The sequence below is a fragment of the Schistocerca gregaria genome, chromosome X (genome assembly GCF_023897955.1).
Source record: "Schistocerca gregaria isolate iqSchGreg1 chromosome X, iqSchGreg1.2, whole genome shotgun sequence".
NCBI lineage: Eukaryota > Metazoa > Arthropoda > Insecta > Orthoptera > Acrididae > Schistocerca > Schistocerca gregaria.
The window spans coordinates 379,218,278-379,233,656 of NC_064931.1; the positions used below are offsets into that span (position 1 = coordinate 379,218,278).

The following is a 15,379-nucleotide window of genomic DNA, read 5'->3' on the forward strand; positions in this document are numbered from 1 at the left end:
GTACAAATGTGGTATAGTGTAATAATTGTTGTAAATGTGATGAGAATGAAACAGCCTCTGCCCTACATTGAAACACAGGCTATACTAAATGCTAAATATGGTTTTAAAAAAAAAGGACTTCTGTAGAATATACTTGCATTGTCCAAGATTACAAATTGGAAAATGCTTCCTTCTTTTCCTTGTCCGTTTTTGAGGACTATTGTACCACCCTTGTGCGCTCCACTGTCTGATAACACAAACAACTTGTAATACAGAAAATATCTCTGTCATACTATGGGTCCATTTATTGAAAGTGTAGTAAATATTCTTTATACCTGAGCTTTTTTTCTGACCACTTGTGTCATTTCCTTTTGTACCTGTGAGTAGGAGATAACTTAGGTAGTTTGACAGAAAATGATAAATGTTTGCAATTTGTATATATGAAGAGCATAGGACAATCAGTTCGTACAGTGCCAACTAACAAAATGAACAAGTCATGTATTGGAAATTAAAATAAATTGTTGAGGTGTTATCATATACTGCTTTCATGAACTAAAAACTAATGTTCTGTGTTGATGTTCTTTGAATTTCTACGTACGGTTTTATTATTTGCAGTGGCTTTGTGCAGAGCTTTGGGGAATCAGTCCGGCGCAGTCTTAAGGGAATTGAAATTATGGATAAGTTTCCTGGAGATGTCGGTACTTTACTTACAACAAACTTCCGAGTGTTCTGGTATTCTGAGACCAACGCTGGTCGTAATGTATGTGAGTATCTTGCTTTATAAAGTGGGTGCCAGAGGATCACATTTCCCTGTCTATTCATATGCTACATTAAGCAGAGCCTAGTATAATACCAAATATTATCTCATATTAATATGGAAGTCTCCATTATGTTTGAGGAAAGTGAAGAACTGGTGCCTACTTTAGCTGCTGTCTGTATGTTCCTTTGTACTTCATTTATATGTATGTATCTGCAATCATGTCAAATGATAACAAATATGTGCTGCTTGTAAGAATCGTACTATGTGATCACAATAATTTGACTCAATATCAAATTTTGCACTTCTTATTTTCCATGAAGCAACTATCTGACATGTTAGCACAATAATTATATGTTAGCTATGCTCTCTTAATATGAGAAAATGTACTTTGTGCAATACACAGTACAACTTTATGTGTAATGTCAGTGGATGTGTTTGCACATGAATTTACATATGTATTAGAATGGACTGAAATGTGGTGAGCCTGGTCATCTTTAAAAGAATGCTGTGGTGTATGTGCTTGCTGGCTAGTTGTGTTTTCATCTTTAAGGGAACCAGTAAGATTAGATTGAAAATTGCACCATTACTAAAGACAGGCAGGATCTAAATAAATATTGAGATGCTGAAAATGATTTATGAATCCTCACCCAGGCCAAAAGTTTCTAAGTTCATGTGATATATACATGCCACACACCTAATAATAGTGCAATGGAACTTGGCACAGCTGTCAATGAAACCACGCATATCACCCCAGGAGTGCATAACCACTCAATATTCAAAACATAAAACCAACAAAGCTTACAAATAGGTTTTTGGTTCATCTGTGACAGATCTCGGTAATAAATTGTGAATCAAGGTAGTTATTATTATAGGAATTTAAAGGTACTAGCACTTTTACTTTGTCACATACCAGTTGAGGGAAATAGAAGTCATCTGGGCTCAAGAGAATTTTGAGTTTGAAAGTAATGTAAATAATTTTTAGTCATACAAATAGGAGACAGTTTAGTGTAATTTTCATAAAGGAATTTGTCAGAAAAGTTATTTAAAAATGCTGTGAGCCACTTACAGTCTAGTATCAGTGAAAAACCTCTCTACTCGGCTGTCTTGGATTATAGCACCTCCATAGGGCCTATATTATTTTTCATACAACATACATAAGCCTGTTCACTTGTAAGTTATATTGTACTTTGTGCTCACTGTGAAGAGTGTGCCAACACTGATGCCATTAACTGCAGGTTCACATTGTTTTGCAAATTTGTTCAAAACCATACTCATGAATCTTTTTTACAATTCCAATTTTTATTTCATTAGCACACCTCCACTCTGACAGGCATTTATAAAATTATTGAATGAGTAATAAAATTTTTACGTGCCTTTGTATTACCTGTATGGATAACTGTTGCTATAAAAGTGATTTGAATATGTCACTCATAATATTCTGGAAAATCCATGGCGAAATAGCAACAGTACTACAAGAAAGACAGATTGTTACTCACCATATAGAGGAGATGTTGGTTCGTAGACTGGCCCAATAAAAAGACAGGTATACACATGAGCTTCTGGTCAAAAGCCGTTCTAAGGAATACACTACACATACAAGTGAACACAACTCACACACATATGACAACTGTTTCTCACCACTGAGAACTCAGTGGCCAGAGGCAGTGGTCATGTGTGTGTTAGCTGTGCTTGTGTGAATTTGTGCTGTCTACTTTAGAAGGAGGTCTTTTGGCTGAAAGTTAACATTTTTAGCACTCATAACATTCTACTAGATGAGTTATATTGTTATGCAGTAGATGGACATTTTGTTCTTATTTAAAAAACAATATGAAGAAAGATACTGTAGGCCTTTCGAGTAATTCTCAAAATGACACTACATCATTTGTTTGGGGAGGAAGTACAGCCAGAATTCCAATGGTTTTCATCATTATTTACTCTTAATTTCTGTTATTTCTTCTAATGGAAAATTGAATACATTTTAAAGAAAAGTATTGTTGTCAAAGTCAGAGGGGAAACATCAACAGAGAAAATGACGTTTTTTCATTTGTGGAAGTTTGTAACTAATGTTGTGCAAACAGGCTGGCTGTGAACCTTTGGGACTGCAAGGCTAATCCTCTTACAAAATGTCATTATCATCCAGTTTCCAAATGATAGATTGTAAGAATATAAAATAACAAACAAGGAAGAATTTTTCAAATTCTTTGATGTCCATACTGATGAAATTGCAACTGGGAAATCCCTATAGTAGGCCTGAAAGGTCATGTAGCCCCTGTTCATTTCCCACATGAATAACTGCCAATTTTTGGCATGTAGGTATTCGCTTCTTTTTCAGGAATAAATTTCATTTGCAATGATAATTTATGGTAATTACTTACTTCGGCAAAACACAGCTGATTGTACCACAGGATCATATATCGATTTAAGTGTGGATTTGACATATTTACATCTTGTAGGCATTGATTTAAGCAGTTGTGAGTAAGAACCACAGCTGCAGAGTACATTTGTTCACTGATGAACTTTGTCATCAGCTGTATTTATTAGAGTGTCAGAAGTAAAAATATTGGCAAAATCTATTTTAGAATTAAATATTATGTACTCTACCTTGTAGAGAAACAGCCTATCACCCACAATTAGCAATATGCTTCTACCCAAATCTCTTCGATCAATCATCCATAGAATAAAATGCCCGTCTAACAGCAACATTGATTTCAAATGTTGTATGAAGCTATTTCTCCTTACAAACTTCTAATGAACAATTAACCAACTTCATTAATAACAGAAATATATAGCCAGCCAGCAGGTCTAGATTTTATAATTGTCAGCTTATGAACATCTACCTGCACCAGTTTATGAGATCTAGACATAAACACACTGTTTGCACTAATAACTCATTTTGTTACCTTCATGACATTTGTATGCTCACTGCTTACATAATGGCTGACACTGCTAGTATGTGCTGCAGGACTGTATATGCTAATAGCTTTTGCAAACCATCCACATACTGATATTTACTTTCACATACTGATATTGTATTTCTTGAAATATGTATGTTATGACACCTTATTTACAGCAACATCTGTCAAACAATTCCACTTATAGCACTACATTCATTAATATGATTGATTGATACGGCTCTGTTTTTAACAGCCGTTTCCTTTAACACAGTACATGAGCCCAGAACATCCCTTCCTAAAATAGGTTTGACTTACCTAGGTCCGTATAATGCTCTTGTGCTTTTCTACCTTTTCCAGCCATTCCTCTCCCCATGACTTTTTTCTCTTTCTCTATGAATTAATGTTCATCCTCATGATCTTCCTTCCCTTCTTTTCTCTGCTGCCTCCCATATATTACATGACGCTCAAAATTAATATTTTCATTTTCTCATAAGTGATGTGGTTGACTACTACAAATTCAAATCAGGGACATGCAGGAAATGACGAATTGTTGACATTCTATGTCAGTTTACATGTGTACTTGAATGTACAAGACTGTAGATGATGTGTCACTGTACACTCTCCTAAGTTCAAGATGGACAATGTATTGAACAGTTCCTATACAGAACGAGCTCTGCTTTGTAAAACATTAAAATGATCTATGCAACATTTAACTAAGTAACTAAAATAGAATTTATTTTACTATACAGAAACAATATTATTACACTACTATACATCCTGTTTGTTTTGTAAAAAAATGTAAACATGTATCTGATATATTATTGTATGCAATAGTAAATAAATAAATATAATGACATGCTCTTGTCTGTATATTTTGAATATTTTGCCTGTTCCAAGATTAACATTCATTGCCCTATTACCTCTAAGACACTTAATACAGTTTTGATATAAATTTCTGAAATAATTTTGCCTTTCAGCTATTGGCTTTGGGAAAGTGATTGCAGTTGGAAGACAGAAAATATATTGTGTAAGTTAAGTTCTTTTCTGCAAAATACACATTCATGTTAATAATTCTGTCTGTCTGTCTTTCTCCACATATTTCTAGATCATGTGACAGCTGTCAAAATCATTTAGGAGCCATTACTCTTTATATTTCTTAATTTGAATGTCAGTATTCTGCACTCTCAGGTACACGAGCTACAATGAACTAGAAAGCTGAAAACAGATGTCTTATCTTCACATTATTACAGAGATTCTTATAGTAAATGCATTGTGCACCTACTCATTGTAGTAAACATTGCCCTCATTAAGGACATGTTAGAAATCACTTTTGAATAAGCATAGTCTGTTTGTTTCTCCTGTGTAATGCATGTCTTAACAATTTTTTCCAGAAATATTTAGTCTTTTGTCTCATGCAACAATACATTCTGGTGCATTTTCATCTTAGACTGTCCTAGTAGCATTTATATCCATAACTTTTACTTTGCTTCCTATTAGTGAGAGAGATTGCCACTGAAATATTTGTTGTTACTGCCACTGCTCAGAATAATACTTTTCTCAATTTCTACATGCTCTAGCAACAACCCATAAACATTCAGCTGTACATCATAAATTTGAATTATGTTACACTTACAGTTTCTTTAGTTTTTGACATTTGAGGAATTCTGTGATGTGAGATTGGCTGCCAGTGCTATGTAAATTTTACTGAAAATTTTACTGACTTTGTTTGGCTCCAAAATTTCTTGGCCTTTCTTTCTCACAGTTGTACTTCCATGAGTGTGACAGAGCTTCCATTTAATTTTATGTTTTTGTAATTCAAATCCTTGCCACACTATCACATATTTCAATACCAATTTTGAAGTACTGTAACTTAGCCACTCTTATTGATCTGTTTTACAGTTTCTCAAATTTCTTTTGGTAATTCTCTTTAGTGGCTTGGTTTTAGTCAGTTCTTAATTAACCTTACTTTTCTCATACATCACGTATCAATAACTCTTGAGTTATTGCTGAATCATGCAGGGTTTTTTACTTGCATTTCTAGTTACTGATTATTGATTCAATCATGTAGGTGTCTGTCAATTGAACTATCTTTCAGTGTAATAATATTAATGTCCTTCATGACTATTAAGTATGAGAATTTCTTCAGAGCCTTTTGTAGCATCATGCCCAGTTGCTTTAGAAACAACCCACTCCTGTGCTTGGAGATCTATATGGTTCTACTAGCAAATACAGCCGTTCTTGTATCGTCATCTCTATAGCAGACACTTCATAATACATTTCTGCACGGTTCCACATGTCAGTGGTATCCTATCCTCTACTTTCCTAATAATATATATTGCTACTCCACCCCATCTGTGTTACAATATGCTGTGAGAAGCAGGAGTTTCATAACCATAAATGCTGTAGTTAATTTTTTTTGTCTCTCACTCTCAGTCCATGCTCAGTCATGATTTATATACTTGTCAGAAATAAAAGGTATTAAGAAAACGTATTTGAATACTTAAATAGAAAATCAAAACACTCTTCTACCAACTTTGATAACACTCATAGCTAATCAAAATATGCGGTCTGTTTATTGGCACAAGGAATGCTAGTCACTCAGCCCTCATCTCCTATAGTTATTATTATTTCGTTCATGGCCACACCATATTTTGGTTCAGTGAAATGTTCAGGATGTCCTTAAAACACAAGAATCTGTTTCTAAATCTGAAGTAGCATAATAATTCATTATTTTGACAACTGTGTATGCAATTTTGACTATACATAAGGTACATACTGACTAATCACAGGTCTTTGAAGCCATCTGCGTCATGCCTACAGGATGAGCTATTCGTATTTGTTTGTTCTATTAACACTTTGAGTTCCAACGAATTAGAAAGCTTTTTGGATTAGAAAACCACCCATTTATGCCATTATTTAAAATGTTACTGGTGCCTTTGTGTTTGCCTATCTTAAAGGATAATACATGCTAAAAATATCACACTTGAAGATTTATTTTTCATATTGATTTCAGTTCTTTCATACAATAGCTGTATTACAATAAAGATGGCAGAAATTATAGTTATCGTTACAAAAAAGGAAAAATTTCGAACCTAACTGATTTTTTTATGGAAATGTCTGAAGTATTCTGTCATGCAAAGAGGTGTGTATTAATCAGTATAATACTACATTGTTTCTTTCCTGCTTGCTTTGCAAGGAAATTGTGTCCTCTCCTCAAAACAAGTTTTGGAATCCAGTCATATGTTGAATGGGGGAATTCATCATACGTGTTATCTGTAAAAAAGAAGACCTTTAGACAGGTAAAACAAAATGAATCTGTAAATAAAATAGCAATGTCTGTAGCAACAGTATCAGTGATGAAGAATTGCAGCAAACTGCACCTAACTTTAATATGAATCTTCTTTAGACTGCTCCCACTTAGATATTTCTCCCTTCAATACAGAATCATGAAATTCTCCCCCCCCCCCCTGAGGTTCCAAATAATCTTGATAAACAGGAGGTGTTATTTTGAAAGATTACAACATAAAACAAAACCCAATGAGTACACACACAAAACTCACAACAACACAGGCACACACTGGCTCAGTCAGTCACAACAACTTCTATGTTTTCTACTCTTTGTTCTGAATGTATTCCAGAAATTGACAATAGAAGACATCACCTGAGAATGGGTGGGTACCAAGAAGGCTGTATGTTGTTCTCATACAAAATATGTGTGATATGAATCTCCCTATCTCAGTGAGTAACTTAATATAAAATTGACAGTCCAGCATTTAGTTCATGTGCAGTAATGGAACTTGTCCTGACTTTTATTCCTCCAACAAGTCTTTCAATTCTTTGTGTAGGCAACATGAATTGACAACAGATTGGTCAGAATCCATTTTAAACTTCAGGTGTATATAATACTAGCTGGTCGACTTAGTTAAAGTGTAAGATAAAGTAGAGTCTGCAGTTTGATGCAGAATTTTGTTTATTTCTGAAAAATGGAAGATGAACATCACTAATATATAGATAAGAGGAAATAAATTGGTTTAACACTATTCCATTTGTAATTTTTGCATCAATGATGTTAAGTGGCTTTTCACATATTATATTCAGAAAAAATTAAATATTTAAACCAGTATGCAGATGAGATAAATTTGCTAAAGTAATGATTGATATAAACGCAGTTTTTTTACCTTTCATCCATCTTGGTTCAACAATATAAAGAAACTCACCAACTAGTAGAAATTTCTGTGTGTAATATGTACAGGATAGGGTCTCCCATCATTCCTGATGACACTACCATTATGTCAGGGTTTTATATCTGTGCACGCTATGTACAAATTTTTGTCTATTATTTTACTGCAGTTATTTATTCAAGCTATTGCCTTACCTCACACTACATCAGTTTTTCCATACAGCCTCTAGCATACCTCCATTTTCTCAACTATATTGGTCTCTACTACATTTGTTGAGTACTAGCAAAATAGTGTAATATTAATCATCTACTGTACAGTACTTATGATGTCTCAAGTTTGAAATATAGTATTATTCAGTCATGAATAATAATAATAAGTAACATTGCACATGATTATTTTGTTACTTTTATGGATTTTAGGTATGTCTTGTAACTGTAAATTTCATTTAACAGGGTGAACCAGATGAAACACAAGTGTTGCGTTTACTCACATATGATAGCCCATTCCACAGAGAATATGTTTTCAAAAATGCTAATGATGTGTATAATCTAGATCATATTAAAGTACTTCCAGATATTTTTAGGTGAGTAATATTGTGTATTGCATGCTGAAGGTATATCATCATCCTTGTATAACCTTTTTTCTGATGTTTAACATTTAGTCCACCTGGAAAATATTCATATTAAGGACTCTATGAACATTTAAACCCTTTTTTATTATTCTTTAAACTTGTAGTGTTACATATGTTGAATCAGAAGCATTTAATTAGGATATAACTTACAAACTTCTTTATTAACCATTGTTTATGAGTCTCCATTTACTTGTCTGAAGAGGAACACCGAACATCAAAAGCATTATCTCTACTGTCATCATGTCTTAATAATATCACAAATTAATACTTCATATTTTTCCAGTCTACTGTAAGTGCACCATGTTCTAGACTATCAACAATGGTAAGTTATGTCACCAACTGATTGATACTTGTGAAAATTTGTGATACTGAATGATGACTTAGGATATACATATTACAGAATTTCCCAAACTGCACAAAAATTCAAAAATATAATGAAGCTGCATACTTTAGATCCTTATGAACTTTCCAAACCATTACTGCAGCATCATTTATTTATTATTTATTTTATTTCTTACACCATGGATCCAACGGTGGTAATTTCACATGGCTGTAGTGTGTGTCAGTTTTTACATTGCCAGTGACAAGTACTTATACACTATGTTCACACATAAAGATTAGAAAGTTACGTAACTACTATAATGATACATAACACAATATGATGAAATGAGAAACCTTTGGCCTACAGATTACAAAGTATAAAACATAGTAAATTAAATGTGAAAAGGTCATATAACCCAGAGAGTTAAATATAAGCAATTAACACTAAAAGAGTTAAGAATGTACAGTTTAATGTTCAATTTATATGCTAATACATCTTATTTTGTGTTGAGGCAGTTCCTCTCTGTGTTTCATAAACTCTTCCAAACTGACATGGCTAAAATTGCCTGAGAAGCTCTTTGAATGTAGATTTGTTGCCTATTTCACATTTGATTTCTGGAGGAAGAGCATTAAATAACTTTATACCAAAGTACTGTACACCCTTCTGCACAACCTTCAAATTTTTACCTTCAGTGTGGAAATCATGTTTCCTCCTTGTGTTGTACTGATGGTATTGACTGTTACATTTGTATAAATCAGTGTTTTTACTTATGAAACACATAAGTGAATATATGTAACGAGAAGTAGTTGTACGAAATCCCAGACTCTGGAATTGGCTTCTGCAACTTCATCTAGGGTCTACACCACACATCACTCTTACGACACGCTTCTGAGCAATGAATATTTTCTTTGCAAGAGGTTGATTCCCCAGAAAATAATTCCATACAACATCAAAGAATGGAAGTATCCATAGTATGCTGCTTTTTTAATGCTTAAGTTTGCGCTATCAGAGATGATTTGCATTGCAAAAATTGAAGAGCTGAGTCTGTTGTAAAGATCTAAAATGCTATGGGACCAGTTTATTCTACAGTCAGTCTTCACGCCTAGAAACTTTGTTAATTACACTCTTTCTATGACCTGTGTGGCATATTTAACAGTCATTTCTTCCTCAGTTTTGGCAGGTGGGATGAACTGAATATAATCAGTCTTACTAAGGTTTGACCATTTGCAGTAAACCATTTCCTTAAATCTATAATATTAACAGACTCTTGGACGTTTTCCCATTTATGATCATTAACCATTGTGTTTGTGTCATCTGTCAAGATGCTAAAATTACACTGTATCATGGTAGAATAGGGTAAATCATTTATAAATAACAGGAACAAACAGTAAAGGCCCAGGAACTCCACAATTTATTTCTGTCCATTCTGATGAAATCATTCCACCACACAAATTGTGTGACTTATCTAAGGCTACTTTCTGTTTCCTATCTGTCAGGTATGGTTGAAAACAGTTGTTTGCCACACCACTTATTCCTAGATGGTCTGCCTTCAGTAATAGTATTTGGTGATTCACAGTGTCAAAGCCTTCAGATAAATCACAAAATAACCCTGTTGTCACCATTTTCTCATTTTGAGATTCCAAAACCTTATCTATAAAGCCATATATAGCTTGTGCAGCTGACAGACCTTTCCAGAAACCAAACTGATGTTTGTTAAGGGTATTGAATTTGTATAGGTGTTCTAAAATTCTAGCATACATAAATTTTTCTAGTACCTTTGAAAAAACAGTCAGGAGAGATATTAGTCTGAAATTTGTATCACCAGTTTTCTCCTCTTTCTTAAAGAGAGCCTTCATGTTAGCATACTTTAGTCTATCAGGAACAATTCCTTGTTGCAAAGAGGCATTGAAAATATGACACAGTATACCGCTTACAGACGTACAATACTGTTTTAACAATTTGTAGAAATATTGACTACTCCACAGGAGTTCTTGGTTTTCATGGAGACAATTTTTCTTTCAGTTTCTGATACTGTAATAGGTCTAATATGCATTTGAATGATTATCCTAGGGACATCATTTTGTACAAAGTCTGTGATCTCAGGATTTTGAACAAGATTCCCTTTGTGTTTAATTTTTAAGTTTTCTACAAGTCATTTTTTATTGTTCCCTGTCTCCTTGCTAACTATTTGCCAGACAGTCTTCATTTTATTATTGTAGTTATCAATTTCTTTTACATAATACAGTGCTTTTGATGTCTGAATAACCTTCTTTAGTTTTTTTACAATACATTTTATCATGGATAATAAATTCTCTGTCCCTGGACCCTCTGGTTGCAATATAAAGTTTCCTGTTACATTTACATGAGACTCCAACACCCTTTGTGATCCATGGCTTCTTCATGGATCTTTTTATGAAAAGCTTCTTCAAAGCAGGATAGGAATTCATTTATGAATATGTTAAACTTTGTATCAACATAATCTACTCTGTGCACTGAATTCCAGTCTTCATGCTGCAGCTCATGAATAAAAATTTTCAGGGACTCTTTGTTCATAGGTCTGATTGCCTTGCAGGATGGGACTGTTTTCTTGAGAGGTCTATAGTCATGTAGAGGGAGGAGTTGTCCATCATGGTCTGGTATGCCATTTAAGATTGGGATGACAATGAAGTTCTCGTATAAACTTACATCTAAAAAGATATTGTCTATCAGAGATTGACAGTGAAGCGCGATCCTAGTAGGAAAGTCAACCACTGATGTAAGATTGTAGGAACTCTGCAAATTCTGGAGCTCTACTTTTTTGTTGCATTTGATTACAAAGTTGACATTAAAGTTCCCAAGTAAAATAATGTCATTATTTTTTTTAAAAAAAATACACTTGATGGTAACAATTCGAACTGCACCATAAAGACTATGAAATTGGTTCCTGGTACCCTGTAGACTGTAACCACTAATAATTTTCAACCATTTAATGTCACTTCTACTGCACATACTTCCAACTGTTGGTCAGTGCAATATTTCCTTACATCTACATATATAAAATTAAGTTACTTTTAATGAAAATAGCTACTCCACCATTTCCCATGCTATCTCCACAGTAGTAGGTGGCAAGGCTGTAACTGTCTACAGGGTGGTCCATTGATAGTGACCAGGCCAAATATCTCATGAAATAAGCATCAAACGAAAAAACTACAAAGAACGAAATCTGTCTAGCTTGTAGGGGGAAACCAGATGGCACTATGGTTGGCCCACCAGATGGCGCTGCCATAGGTCAAACTGATATCAACTGCATTTTTTAAAATAGGAACCCACATTTTGTATTAACTATTCGTGTAGTACGTAAAGAGATATGAATGTTTTAGTTGGGCCACTTTTTCGCTTTGTGAGAGATGGCACTGTAATAGTCACAAACATATAAGTACGTGGTATCATGTAACATTCCGCCAGTGTGGACGGTATTTGCTTCATGATACATTAAAATGGACCATTTACCAACTGCAGAAAAGGTTGATTTCGGGTTGATGTATGGCTATAGTGGTCAAAATGCCCAACGGGCATGTGCTATGTAAGCTACTCGGTATCCTGGACAACATCATCCAAGTGTCTGGACCGTTCGCCGGATAGTTACGTTATTTAAGGAAACAGGAAGGGTCCAGCCACATCTGAAATGTCAACCACAACCTGCAACAAATGATGATGCCCAAGTAGGTGTTTTATCTGCTGTCGCGGCTAATCTGCACCTCATAAGCAGACAAACTGCACAAGAATCGAGAATCTCAAAAACGTGGGTGTCGAGAATGCTACATCAACATTGATTGCCCCCATACCATATTTCTATGCACCAGGAATTGCCTGATGATGACTTTGAACATCGTGTACAGTTTTGACATTGGGCACAAGAGAACTTACAGCATGATGACAGATTTTTTGCACATGTTCTATTTAGCGACGAAGCGTCATTCACCAACAGCGGTAATGTAAACTGTCATAATATGCACTATTGGGCAGCAGGAAATCCACAATGGCTGCGACAAGTGGAACATCAGCAATCTTGGGGTGTTAATGTATGGTGTGGCATTTTGGGAGGAAGGGTAATTGGACCCCATTTTATCGATGACAATGTAAATGGTGCAGTGGATGCTGATTTCCTATGTAATGTTCTACCAATGTTACTACAAGATGTTTCACTGCATGACAATGGCAATGAACTTCCAGCATGATGGATGTCCAGCAGAGAGCTTGCGTGTGGTTGAAGCCGTAGTGAATAGCATATTTCATGACAGGGGGATTGGTCATCGAAGCACCATACCATGGCCTGCATGTTCAACGGATATGACGTGGGGAAAGTTGAAGAATATTTGCTATCGTGATCCACCGACAATGCCTGACAACATGCGTCAGTGCTTTGTCAATGCACGTGTGAATATTACGGAAGGCAACCTAATCGCTGTCGAGAGGAATGTCTTTACATGTATTGCCAAATGCATTGAGGTTGTTGGACATCTTTTTGAGCATTTATTGCATTAATGTGTTATTTACAGGTAATCACGCTGTAACAGCAAGCATTCTCAGAAATGATAAGTTCACAAAGGTACATGTATCACATTGGAACAACCAAAATAAAATGTTCAAACATACCTATGTTCTGTATTTTAATTTAAAAATTCTACCTGTTACCTACTGTTCATCTAAAATTGTAAGCCATATGTTTGTGATTATTACAGCACGATCTATCACAAAGCGAAAAAAGTGGTACAACTAAAACATTCATATTTCCTTACGTACTACAAGAATATGTAATAAAAATGGGGGTTCCTATTTTAAAAAATGCAGTTGATATCCGTTTGACCTGTGGCAATGTCATCTAGCGGGCCAACCATAGCACCATCTGGTTTCCTTCTTCAAGCTAGACAAGTTTCGTTTGTTGTAGTTTTTCGTTTGACGCTTATTTCGTGAGATATTTGGCCCAGTCACGATCAATGGACCACCCTGTATAAGTAACATTTCAATTCTTTCTGTAATATGGTGTTCTGAGAAACATAAGATCTAATGTCCATAAAGTTTTTGTCATTTATGTTAACTTCTAATTGATCTAGTTTGCTTCTTATTCCCCTTACGTTTTGATGAAAAATGGGTAAGTTGTTTGGGTTATTACCTATTTTGGTGGTTTCTTCTTTCTCAAGCCTGTGGTTAAAAATCCTTCAAATGAGGAGGACACACAACTTTACATTTGGTTAAAGAATCCTTCAAATGAGGAGGATGCACAACTTTATGTTTACCTGCTGTTGTCTGAGAGGATGTTGATTTTTCTCAGTACATGCTGCCTTCATCACTGAAGATGATGAAGGTGTTGACATGCTTGTTGATTTACCTTGAGCTGATGCTGTCATTTCCCTTGAAGATGATGAAGCTATTGACTTGACTGTAGGTGGGGATAAGATTGCTGTTACTGTGGGTTCCAGGGGTCTTACTGCTGTCACAGCTGGCCTTTCTGCTTATGATGATATTTTTATTGAACTGCACATAGGTTGGTGCACAAGTAGTGTTTCTGTAGGTTCAAAGGGTGGAACTGCTGCCATTTTTTCTTCAATTGCAATTTCTTCTGAAGTGTATGTAACCATTGACTTAACTCTGTTTGATGATGAAACTGGATCATCTGAGCATCTAGCTACTGAAACTTCTGATGCATTCATTTCCTTCATTTTTGTTATGAACCTTATCATAAAGAAATGGGAATTATTCTATTCTTCTTTGAGGGAAAGAATTCACTTTTTTACAGATATGCCCTACTTGATTAAAATTGATGTTAACTGTTGGACAGTCTAAGCCCTAAATGGACCATAACACTTGCTGCTATTCAGTCGAAAATAACAGTTGCAATTTGGTGACTTTACTGCTGGTAATGTATGTAGGTTGTTGCTGAAACTGGTAATATAATTAGTGAAATAAAACTTGGCATTATATTTAATGAAGTGCATGAAACACTGGCAACAAAACTGTGCAAATGCTTGACAGAACTGAAATTTTATAGTTCTGACAACAATAAAAAGATCCATGGTGACAGAAATCTGTTCTGACTACATCGTTGTATGCAATTCTCGTACACATGCTTTTCTCATGATACCTAACAAAAGCACTTTCTTTACACCAAACCATTAATTCAATCAGTTGTTCATTAAACTTCCTGTGGAATTTAGATGCCTTTATTCAGGATAACCCTGTGGGATAAGAAATAAAACATGGTATATCTCAGCACTAGCAAAAGTATTTATAAATTTTTATTTATTTCAAATTCCATGAATCCATATAGTGATGAACCACAAGGATGTGGAACAAAATCTACCCACTTCATCAAGGATCAGACAACATTTCTGTGTTACATAGTCTTTGGTAGATATATGAACTAAATATAAGATACTAATATTACCGTGGCTATCTATTGCCAAAAGAATAGTTTATTTTGTCTAACGTCACTGCTGCAAAAGCAAATCGCACTGTACAACAGGGAGTTAAATCACACAATAAAACTTGCAATGTTTCACTTCAAGTTACAGTCATGAGTGATACTTCCAAATACAAAACACACTAATCTAAAATTCTTAATTAATTTTTACA

General features: G+C 34.8%; 1 long non-coding RNA gene across 1 annotated transcript in view; it reads left to right on the plus strand.

Annotated features, from left to right (window-relative positions):
* Nucleotides 1–656: 656 nt before the first annotated feature.
* Nucleotides 657–15,379, plus strand: part of LOC126298985 (uncharacterized) — a 120,963-nt gene continuing 106,240 nt past the window's right edge. Inside the window, exon 1 of the long non-coding RNA XR_007552702.1 lies at nucleotides 657–743. This is a non-coding gene — a long non-coding RNA (uncharacterized LOC126298985). The remainder of the gene's footprint in view (nucleotides 744–15,379) is intronic.